The sequence below is a fragment of the Tenrec ecaudatus genome, chromosome X (genome assembly GCF_050624435.1).
Source record: "Tenrec ecaudatus isolate mTenEca1 chromosome X, mTenEca1.hap1, whole genome shotgun sequence".
Classification (NCBI taxonomy): domain Eukaryota; kingdom Metazoa; phylum Chordata; class Mammalia; order Afrosoricida; family Tenrecidae; genus Tenrec; species Tenrec ecaudatus.
Window position 1 is genome coordinate 14533818 of NC_134548.1, and position 10128 is coordinate 14543945.

Below are 10128 nucleotides of genomic sequence, written 5' to 3' on the forward strand. Positions count from 1 at the left end.
ACTCCAGAAAGAGGGCTAGGCCGCCCTGTCCTGCATGGCAGTTAGAATTTGGGGGTGAAGGTTTAAAAGTGTCGGCACCAAGTGCTTCAAGTTGAAAGCGCCAGAGTCGAAACTGGGGCAGAGGAGCTAAGGCTTTGTAATCAGGTTCAGCAGACTCAGAAAAAGGTGCCAGAGGTCCAGCAAAGGGATTTCAAACAGGCTTTGGCTACAGCTGTGGTTCTCAACATGTGGGTCGTGACCCCTTTGGGGGTCGAACGATCCTTTCACAGGGGTCGTCCAATTCATCACAGTAGCAAAATGACAGTTATGAAGTAGCAACGAAAATCATTTTAATGTTGGGGGGGTGGGTCACCACATGAGGAACTGTATGAAAGGGTCGCGGCATTAGGAAGGTTGAGAACCACTGCTCTACAAGAGAGTCCTGGGTGTGGTTGGGCAGGGAGGAAGTGCCAGGGGCAGAACAGACATTCACTGCCCTTCAACTTTTTCTTTCTCTCTTTCTTTTTTTTACATCTTACTCATAGTTTTGTAGAAACTCAAATGTGCATTCAGTACCCCTCCTCCCAACACACTCTTCCTGTTACCATTGGCTACTGACATCAAGCCTAGAATTTAAAAATAATCTCAGTTCACATTGGAATACATTAAAGGAGCCAGATCCACAGCAACCATTTATGAAGTACATTTGAATAAAGACAGAAACACAGAATTAATTTACATGTATATATACATCTACATGTATATGTGTACTTTCTTCAATAACCTCTCAGTTTACTACCATGTCTGGAATAAAGAACTTAAAATTAAAACACAGGAAATTTTCTATAAGCTTTTTAGATATGACCTCTTCTCCCTCCATTCACACGCACTGCCCACACACACACACACACACACACAATTCTGAGACATCAACAGGCATGAGATGGTGAAGCAACAAAACCAGCCTACAAATCAACCAAACCATGAACCAAAACGGCCAAGTACTCAAACCCCAGAGCAGAGAAAGCAATTCTGAACATTGCAAAACGAAAATGAGAAAATATAAGCAAAAAGAGGGGCTAGAGACGGCCCTGGAACCAGACTCCTCCTAGCAGTTGAGATGTGGCTAATGGATAAAGAAATCACGCAGCGGTCCAAATAGGTTACATTAGTCACAATTTGAAACAGGCAAAATGAAGTTCTAAGAAAATAACCACATGAAAACACGCCATCTCCCCAAATGCGCAAAGTAAAATTAAACACTTGAGTTCTCTTGATACTGGGATATTGGCTGAGCTTGAAGATTTAGGTGGCGATTAGCTTGCGTGTGCCTAAGCTGGCCACAGGAACAACTTTCATAGACATATTTACATTTCCTACATTGCACCACGTTGGGAATTACGGTCAAACTCCCAGTCCCTAGGGAGAAGGGGGAGGGAGCGAAACATCCCCCTTGGCCCCGATTTAATACAGGGAAAAACCCCCGGCCCACAGCCAACCTCTGCATGAATGTCCCTGCACCTCCTCTGTTTCCAATATGGCACCCTCTAACTAGCCCGAGGCCAAAATGTGGGGTTCTCTGCTCTTGCAAACCACCAATCAGAAGAAAGGAGCTGTAATGGGAAACAGCTTCTTTACCCTTCCTGTTCTCCGTTTTTACAAGTGCTTGTTTACAGTGGAGTAGAAATTAGGCCAAGAAACTGAAATCGGAGATGGCTCCGGCCTCTAACACAACCCAAGTGGGCGGTGATGGGAGAGAGCCTGGTCCTGTCAGGGTTCTGGGAGAGCCTGTGTGCCAGGCCTGATGAACCAGAGAGAAGCCAGCCTCCTGCCCACTTCCTTCCCTGGGACTCTCCCTGTCGCTGGCATTCCCACACTGGGCCTGTGGCCACCCAGCCCCGGAAGCTAACAGCACTCCAGCCACCAGCTGCCAAACCTCCTCCCCACCAGTCAGCTTTCATCTGCTGAAATCAGAATGACTCTTTGGAATTGCTAATGCCAACCTTTTTCGTCATAGTTCACAGCCTGCCACAAGCAAAGTTGCCAAGTACACAACATTCATTTCTCTAGAACGCCCTGTGCCATTGTTCCAAACAGCATTGGCTTTTTCATACGCTGGGCCCCCTTAGGCCTCCCCTCATGCCCAGAGAAGATCTCTTCCTCAGCCTTCGTGTGAGGCCAGCCCTGGAGACGCAGTGGCTGATTACTGCGAAAACCTTGCTTTATAAGCTTCAGGGAAACCTTTCGGAGAGGAAATATATTCCATGCGCTTTCTCAACCAGACAGCAAGCATCTTTCTGAAATGAAATCCCTGCTCGTGAGCAAGTGAATACACTCATTCATAGATGAAACCCCTAGAAGGCAACGGCAGCATACATGTTGCCTCAGAGGAAACAGGATGGGCGTTCCAAGAAGCGAACTGTTGGACCAATCCCAGGAGTTCTTCTGAACGAGAGAGCCGCAAAAATGAAATGGGCATCTCGACTTGGCCTACAAAGGCCCAGGTGACAACCTTGGACTGTTATAGTGGGTCCTGGAGGAACAAAGCACCCCAATCAAGGCTCTTCAGGGATGCGGAGAGCTTCAAAGGCTTTATGGTTGTCCTTGGTTGATGTCTACTCATCTGCCATCATAGCACCCCCATGCCCAACGGATCGACAGGCCTGTGCCAGCCTCACAAGAGCTGGTAGGTCTGAGGTCGTTGATGGGGGTCACTGTATTTTCACTGCTCTCCAACCTTGGGGTCCTCTTCAAGTAGTACATCAGACAATAGATGTCAGGCAAAATCCACAGGTTTTCCATTACCTGGTTTTCCGAGATAAACCACCAGGCCTTTCTTGCTAGCATGTCTTAGTCTGGAAGCTCCCCTGAAACCCGTCTACCATTTGATGTATTGGTGGCATCGCTTCCGGCCTGACAACAGCATGGAAACCACAGCAAAATCTTGCAGCCTATTGGTTCTAACTCAGGCTTTGCAACTGCAGATGGGAACATCGTTTGTTTTCTTTCCTTCGGTTTTGGTTAAGAGCCTTCTATTGTCGGATACTGTGATGTTTCTGGGCGGTGGAGATACCAATCGGTTAGACCCAGTGCCTGCCCTCAGGGAGGTCACAGACTGATGGGAGAACTGTTCAACTCTGAACACAAAGTCTCCACGTCTGAGTAGGATTCAACTCTACAGCAATTTGTGGGATTTGGGTTTTAAGTCTAGACAAACAAGTTCATGACTCACCAGTCTTGCAGTCTTTTATCAGAGTTGCTTGGGCTTAAGACACATTGTCTCATTTTCTAGTCCAGAGAGCTAACAAGTAAAATATTTTTTCTGGTATTCTGTGATCCATCTGGTGTTCGAAATGATACCCCTTGGTTCACTTCCTTCTCTGCATACAGCTCAATTTTCTGGCAGCTCCCTGTCAATGTACTGTTGCAACCATTTTTCAATGATCATCAGTAAAATTTTACTTTCATGTGACATCAATGATAGGGTTCTATAATTTGAGCATTCTGTGGCATTACCTTTCTTTGGAATGGGCACAAGTATGCATCTCTTTCAGTCGATTGGCCAAGTAGCTGTCTTCCAAATTTCCTGCCATAGACAAGTGAATGCTTCCAGTGCTTCCTCAGCTGTTGTAGCATCTCAATTAGTGTTCCATCAATTCCTGGAGCCTTGCTTTTGGCTAATGCTTTCAGTGCTGCTTGGACTTCATCTTCCAGCTCCACTGGTTCTTACCCATAAGCTACCTCCTGATATAGTGGAATGTCACTAATTCTTTTTGGAACAGTAACTCATTTTCTTTCCATCTTCTTTTTATGCTTACTGAATCATTCAATATTTTGCTCACAGAATCTTTCAATATTGCAACTTGAGGCTTGAATTTTTTTCTTGAGTTCTATCTGTTTCAGATATGCTGAGCATGTTCTTTCTTTATCTTTGAACAGTTCATTTATAATATGTTATTTGTCTTGAACTTCCCTTGAAAATTTTCTGTTCGGCTCTTTGACTTCATCATGTCTTGCATTTGCTTTAACTGTTCTATGATTAAGTGCAAGTTTCAGAGTCCCTTCTAACATCCACTTTGATCTTTTCTGCTAGCTTCCAGCCTCATAGCAACATACAAGCCACCACAGTACAGCAAAGTAACAGACAAGGATTGCAATGTATTGCTTAGGGCAGGGATCAGCAAGTTTTTAAGACATAAGAGCCAATTCTGTCCCTCATAACAATTTAAAAATTATTCGAGAGCCATAGATATATTTTTACAAGCAAATCAAATCACCAGTATCTGAATAATAACCTTTAAATTAAACTTTGAGAGTTGTATTTTCCGTTTCAGCTTACGTTATAGCCACATGTACGTCTCGAAGGAACTCAAAAGTCGCATGTTCTGACCTCTGGCTTAGAGGAAGGCTAGCTGCTATAATGAACAAACATAACCCTTCAGAGCACATTGCTGGTGGGAATGTAAAATGGTATAACCACGCTGGAAAACAGTTTTGACCTTTCTCCTTCACCAGCCTCTCTCCCCCTAGTCCTATTGTGAGGCTCCCAGTTCCTGCCAACATATGCCCTTCCTCCACCCTTCTTCCCTGCAGCACTCACTCAGCACCTTCCTGGCTACACAACCATCGATCCTCTAAGTTTGGTCCTCAACTCTGCCTCCATTGCCTTCCTTCTCTATGCCTTACCCTAGCCACCCCACCACAATTCTTAGCTCTTCGATAGCTCCTTCCAAGGCTCACTTCTTCTCCAGGCATCCAGGGTCTTTTATGAGTTGCACTCACAATCTCTATTTCCTAGACATTCTCTCTCAAATTCGTATGAGAAAATATGAAAGTATTATATTCCAGAAGTCAGTGAATTGCAAAATACACTGCGAAGAAATGGTGTGTGAGAATTTCAACTAGATGCTTGACCAAATCACTCATTAGATCACTGTGGGCAACAACTAGATGGGCCTATTTCTCTAGAGATACTGGAAATTAGACCATTATTATGTTTGGAGGCACATGAGCAGAGCTGATGGAAAAAGGTTGCTTGGAGAAAATGGATTGAGCTGGGTGTCCCAATTGTCCCCAAGGTTCACCAAGACAAACTATGTTGCCCACCCACCCCACTCCCACCATTCCTAGGTGTGTTTCAGGGGTAGCCTTCTAATTCTCCACTTTCCTAATTGTGACAGAAAGGATTGGGGGGCGGGGCGGCGATCAGGTCTGTGAAGGTCCTGAGGTAGTGTCTGGAGGCCCAGACTGTAGCCTGCACACCCAGTTCTTCCAACAACAGCACTCCAGAACAACGGAGTAAGCATCTGATTTCCTGCATCCCAGCCCTTTCTACTCAAATGCCCCAAAGGGGTTCTATTCCCAGAACTACATCCCAATGGATGCAGCATAATACCTCCTGGTTTTGAACTACAGTAACCCATTGCTGTAGAGTTCATTCTGCCTCATAGAGTCGAACTATTCCCTAGGGTTCTAGGCTATAATCATTATGTGAACAGATCATTGGGTTTTTTCTTTTTTTTAGATCATTTTATTTGGGGCTCGTACAACTCTGATCACAATCCATACAAATATCCATTGTTGTGACAAGCACATTTGTACATTTGTTGCCATCATCATTCTCAAAACATTTGCTTTCTACTTGAGTCCTTGGCATCAGCTCCTCATTTTATTCCCCTCCCTCCCCGCTCCCCTCTCCCTCACGAACCCTTGGTAATTTTAAATCATTATCATTTTGTCATATCTTACACTGATCAACATCTCCCTCACCTACTTGTCTGTTGTCCATCCCCCAGGGAGGAGGTTATATGTAGATCCCTGTAATCAGTTTTCCCTTTCCACCCGACCATCCCTCCACCCTCCCAGTATCGCCACTCTCAGCACTGGTCCTAAAGGGATCATCCACCCTGGATTCCCTATGCTTCCAGTTCCTATCTGTACCAGTGTACATCCTCTGGTCTAGCCAGATTTGTAAGGTAGAATTGGGACCATGATAGTGGGAGGGGGGTAGGAAGCATTTAGGAACCAGAGGAAAGTTTTATGTTTCATCGTTGCTACATTGCACCCTGATTGGCTCATCTCCACCCCACAACCCTTCTGTAAGGGGAGGTCCAGTTGCCTATGGATGAATCTTAGGTTCCCTAATCTGAACTCTTCCTCATTCACAATGATTTGATTTTTTTTTTTTTGTTCTTTGATGCCTGATACCTTCATCAGGTATTTTCTATTGTAGAACAAACAGCTGGTGGTTTCAAGAAACTGACCTTCTAGTTAACTGCTGAGCACTTAACCATGACCTGCCAGGGCTTCCTTAAAGCTACAGTAGCACCTAGATAAGTAGTACAAGAGTTTCAAAAGAAAGACATTCGACGTACCCCCTTTGCATTAGTTTCCTAAGACTACTGTCAGGAATTATCACACACTTCATGATTTACAACAACAGAAATTTATTCTCTCCCAGATCTGGAGGCCCAAAGTCTGAAGTCAGGGTGCCAGTAAGTTCACACGCCCTTGAAAGGCTTGAGGGAGGGTACTTCATGTCCTCTTCCAGATTCTAGTGACTCCTGGTCATCACTCCAGTCTTTGCTTCCCTTGTCACATGGCTTTCTTCCTGGATGTCTCTGTGTTGATGATATCTCTCTCCTTCCTCTTATAATGGTAACAGTCGTTGGGTTTGAGGCCCACTCTAAAATCCAGGATAATCTTTTCTTGAGATCCTTCACTTAATTACATTTCCAAAGACCCTATTTCTAAAATAAAGTCACTTTCATGGTACCGGAGTTGGGGAGTTGGACATATCTTTGGGGGGAACAGAATTCAACCCACTACACCCATTGAGCGAAGATTTTCTAGCAAACATCACCCATACTGTATTCTTTACTCAGCGGAGCCAGGGCCAAAAAAGCAAAGTCTGAGAGCTTCAGTCAACAAAGGAGCAAGGTCACATCGGCATCAGGCTGCAGGGGAGCCAGCCTAGGGTTCCTTTCACCCCCACATCTCTGTTCTCTTCTGCTTGGCTGCACCTTGCCATGGGGCCTCCTCCGATGCCCTTGAACTCTCCAGGCTGATGCTAGGAGACTCCAGACCATTCCCTTCAGACCACACGGACAATGCCAGAGGTTAGTCACCACCCACAGACCCTCCTCAGAAATTCCAAGAACAGTTTCTCTGTGATAAAGACCGGGGAAAGATCTGAAGACGGAGCATGATTAATGGCCCCTTCATAGCTGATGGAAAACAAGTGCGATCGGCATTTGGGGTGTGGATATTTTCTCACACCACGGCATTCCCACATGGTAGCAACCTGGGGGACAAAAGCCAGAGCCTTGTTTGGGGGAAGAACAGGGCCTGTGTTCTTCAGTTGCTTTGGGAGAGAGCACGCATTTCGGGAAGTGTTGCCATAGGGGGCTGTAGGTTCCTGTGGTGCTTGGCAAACTTGAACTCTCTGGAAAGTCCAAAGGTGATACATTTAATAGGCGGCTCATTTTCTTTCATCTTCATGGCAAGTGGCTAATCTCAAAGGCAATTCTTAAAGCAAAACACAGCAGGTAGGATGAGACAAAGTCCCCGTCAGACTTTGCTGCTGAAAGTGAGCCGGAAGAATGGCTGAAAAGCAGCAAAACATCAGACAAAGGATTTATCACTAAAATCTACACTACTCTGCCAGCTTCCAAAAAGAAACACTAATCACCCACTTGAGAGGTGGGCAAAGGACTTGAACAGAAGTTTCACAGGGGCAGAAATCCGATTGGCCAACAAACATGAGAAAATGTTCCCGATCTTCAGCCATAAGAGAAATGCAAATTAAAACAACAATGAGGTACCACCTAACACCCTCAAAGGTAGCCCAATTCAAAAAATCAGAAAGCAACAAGTGTTGGAGGGGCTGTGGGGAGACAGGAACTCTCATCCACTGCTGGTGAACTTGTAAGTATGTACAGCCACTATGGAAATCGATCTTGCGATATCTGAAACAGATGGATATAGAGTTACCATATGACCCAGCAACCCCCCTAGTGGGCATATACCCACAAGAGGCAAGAAACAAAACAAGGCCAGACATCTGTGCTTCAATGTTCATTGCGGCACAGTTCACAATTGCAAGGAGTTGGAAGCAACCCAAATTTCCCTCAACTGAGTAATGGATTAAAAAACTGTGGTGTGGAAGGGAGACTCCGGATAGGGCAAGATATGACAAAATAACGATGTATAAATTATCAAGGGCACATGAGGGAGGGGGGAGCGGGGAGGGAGGGGGGGAAAAGAGAACCTGATGCAAAGGGCTTAAGTGGAGAGCAAATGCCTTGAGAATGATTGGGGCAGGGAATGTATGGATGTGCTTTATACAATTGATGTATGTATATGTATGGATTGTGATAAGAGTTGTATGAGTCCCTAATAAAATGTAAAAAAAGAAAAGAGGAGAAAAAAAATGATTAGAGCAAAGACTGTACAGATGTGCTTTATACAATTTATGTATGTATATGTATGGACTGTGATAAGAGTTGTATGAGCCCCTAATAAATTGTTTTTAAAAAACTGTGGTGTATACATACAATGGAGTACTACGCATCACTAAAAAGCAGTGATGAGCGTATGAGGCACATAGCGGCATGGGGAGAACTGGAGGAAATCATGCTAAGCGAAGTAAGCCAGGCACAAAAAGACAAGTACAACATGAGCCCTCTGAGGTAAGCATTTAAAAAATGCAAAAGGGGCATAGGGAAGAAGCTACTGTATACAAACATTCTTGGGGTGAAGACTGTGTAGTATGGCAGGGACCGGATCAAATCCAGGGATGCACATGGTGGACAACTGGGAAGGAGGTGGGGAAAGGGAAAAAATGGATGGAAATAAGGAAGAAATGGGTAGCAGTGGCAGGGGGCGCCTACCCACCCAAGGGGAGGGTACTGTTTATATCTCCACAGGGTAAGAGGGACAAGACTTCAACCCAGTGCCACAGGTGTGAATGCAACATTCCGGCGTGGAGTAGGGAACAAGTAGAGAGGTCTGGGGGGCTGGTCCCAGTACCAACTACTAAGTAGATGCCTGCCCCTACCCCAAGAAGAACTTATGTCAAAGGACAGCATTGATTCTGCAGCTCCGGGAGAGGGACATATCTGATCGGATCACACAGCAACAGATGAAGGGGGAGGAGGAGAGGGTGGAGCGCATCCTGGCCCACCAGGCCCTGAGGACGATGACCCCAATTGGAGCAGCCAGTCCACAGATAGGACCACATGGCCAGCCCCACTATGAGACATGACGTCCCTCATTGACCCATGGCCTTGCGGGGGACAGCACCGGAGACACAGTGTGGGAATTGCGCCCATTACGATCCCACCACACCGAGGCAAAGCACTGGGGGAGTGCAGCAGAACAGCAAGGAAATGGAGTGGCAAGGTCCCCAGGGAATGCTGAAGGTGGATTTTGGGGGCAGGGCGTGGTGTTCCAACAGACTCGACTGGAAAACACTCCTAAAGGCCAATAAACGATCCTTGAACTAACTACAAGCTTTTCTTTCTTGTTGTGTTTTGGGCTTTTTTGTCAGTAGTTTGTTGTTGCTTTGTTGTATATTGTTGCTTGGCTTTGCTCTGTCTTGTTTTCATGCATGTTATTATCTCCACAGGTCTGTCTAAATAAAATAGGCTGGATGAACAATCTGGAGGAGAAAACAACAGGACCGACAGTTCCGGGGGGACATGGGATAGGGGGAGGTGGGGGGTAAGGAAGTGGTGTTAATGAACCCAGGGACAAGGGAACAACAAGTGATCCAAATTGGTGGTGAGGTGTGTGTGGCAGGCCTGGTGGGGCATGATCAAGGGTAATGTAATGAAGAGGTATTGCTGAAACCCAGGTGGGGACGGAGCATGATAGTGGGACAGGAGGAAAGTCAAGGGAAATAGAGGAAAGAGCTGGGAGGCAAGAGGCATTTATAGAAGTCTAGACAAAGACATGTATATATGCAAATATATAAATGAGGCTGAGGAAATAGATCTATGTGCCTGTATCTATAGGTCTAGTATTAAGGTGGCAGAAGGACATTGGGCCTCCACTCAAGTACTCCCTCAATGCAAGAATACTTTCTTGTATAAAATTGGCATTCTATGATGCTCACCCTCCCAACACAACCACTGAAGACAAAGAGGG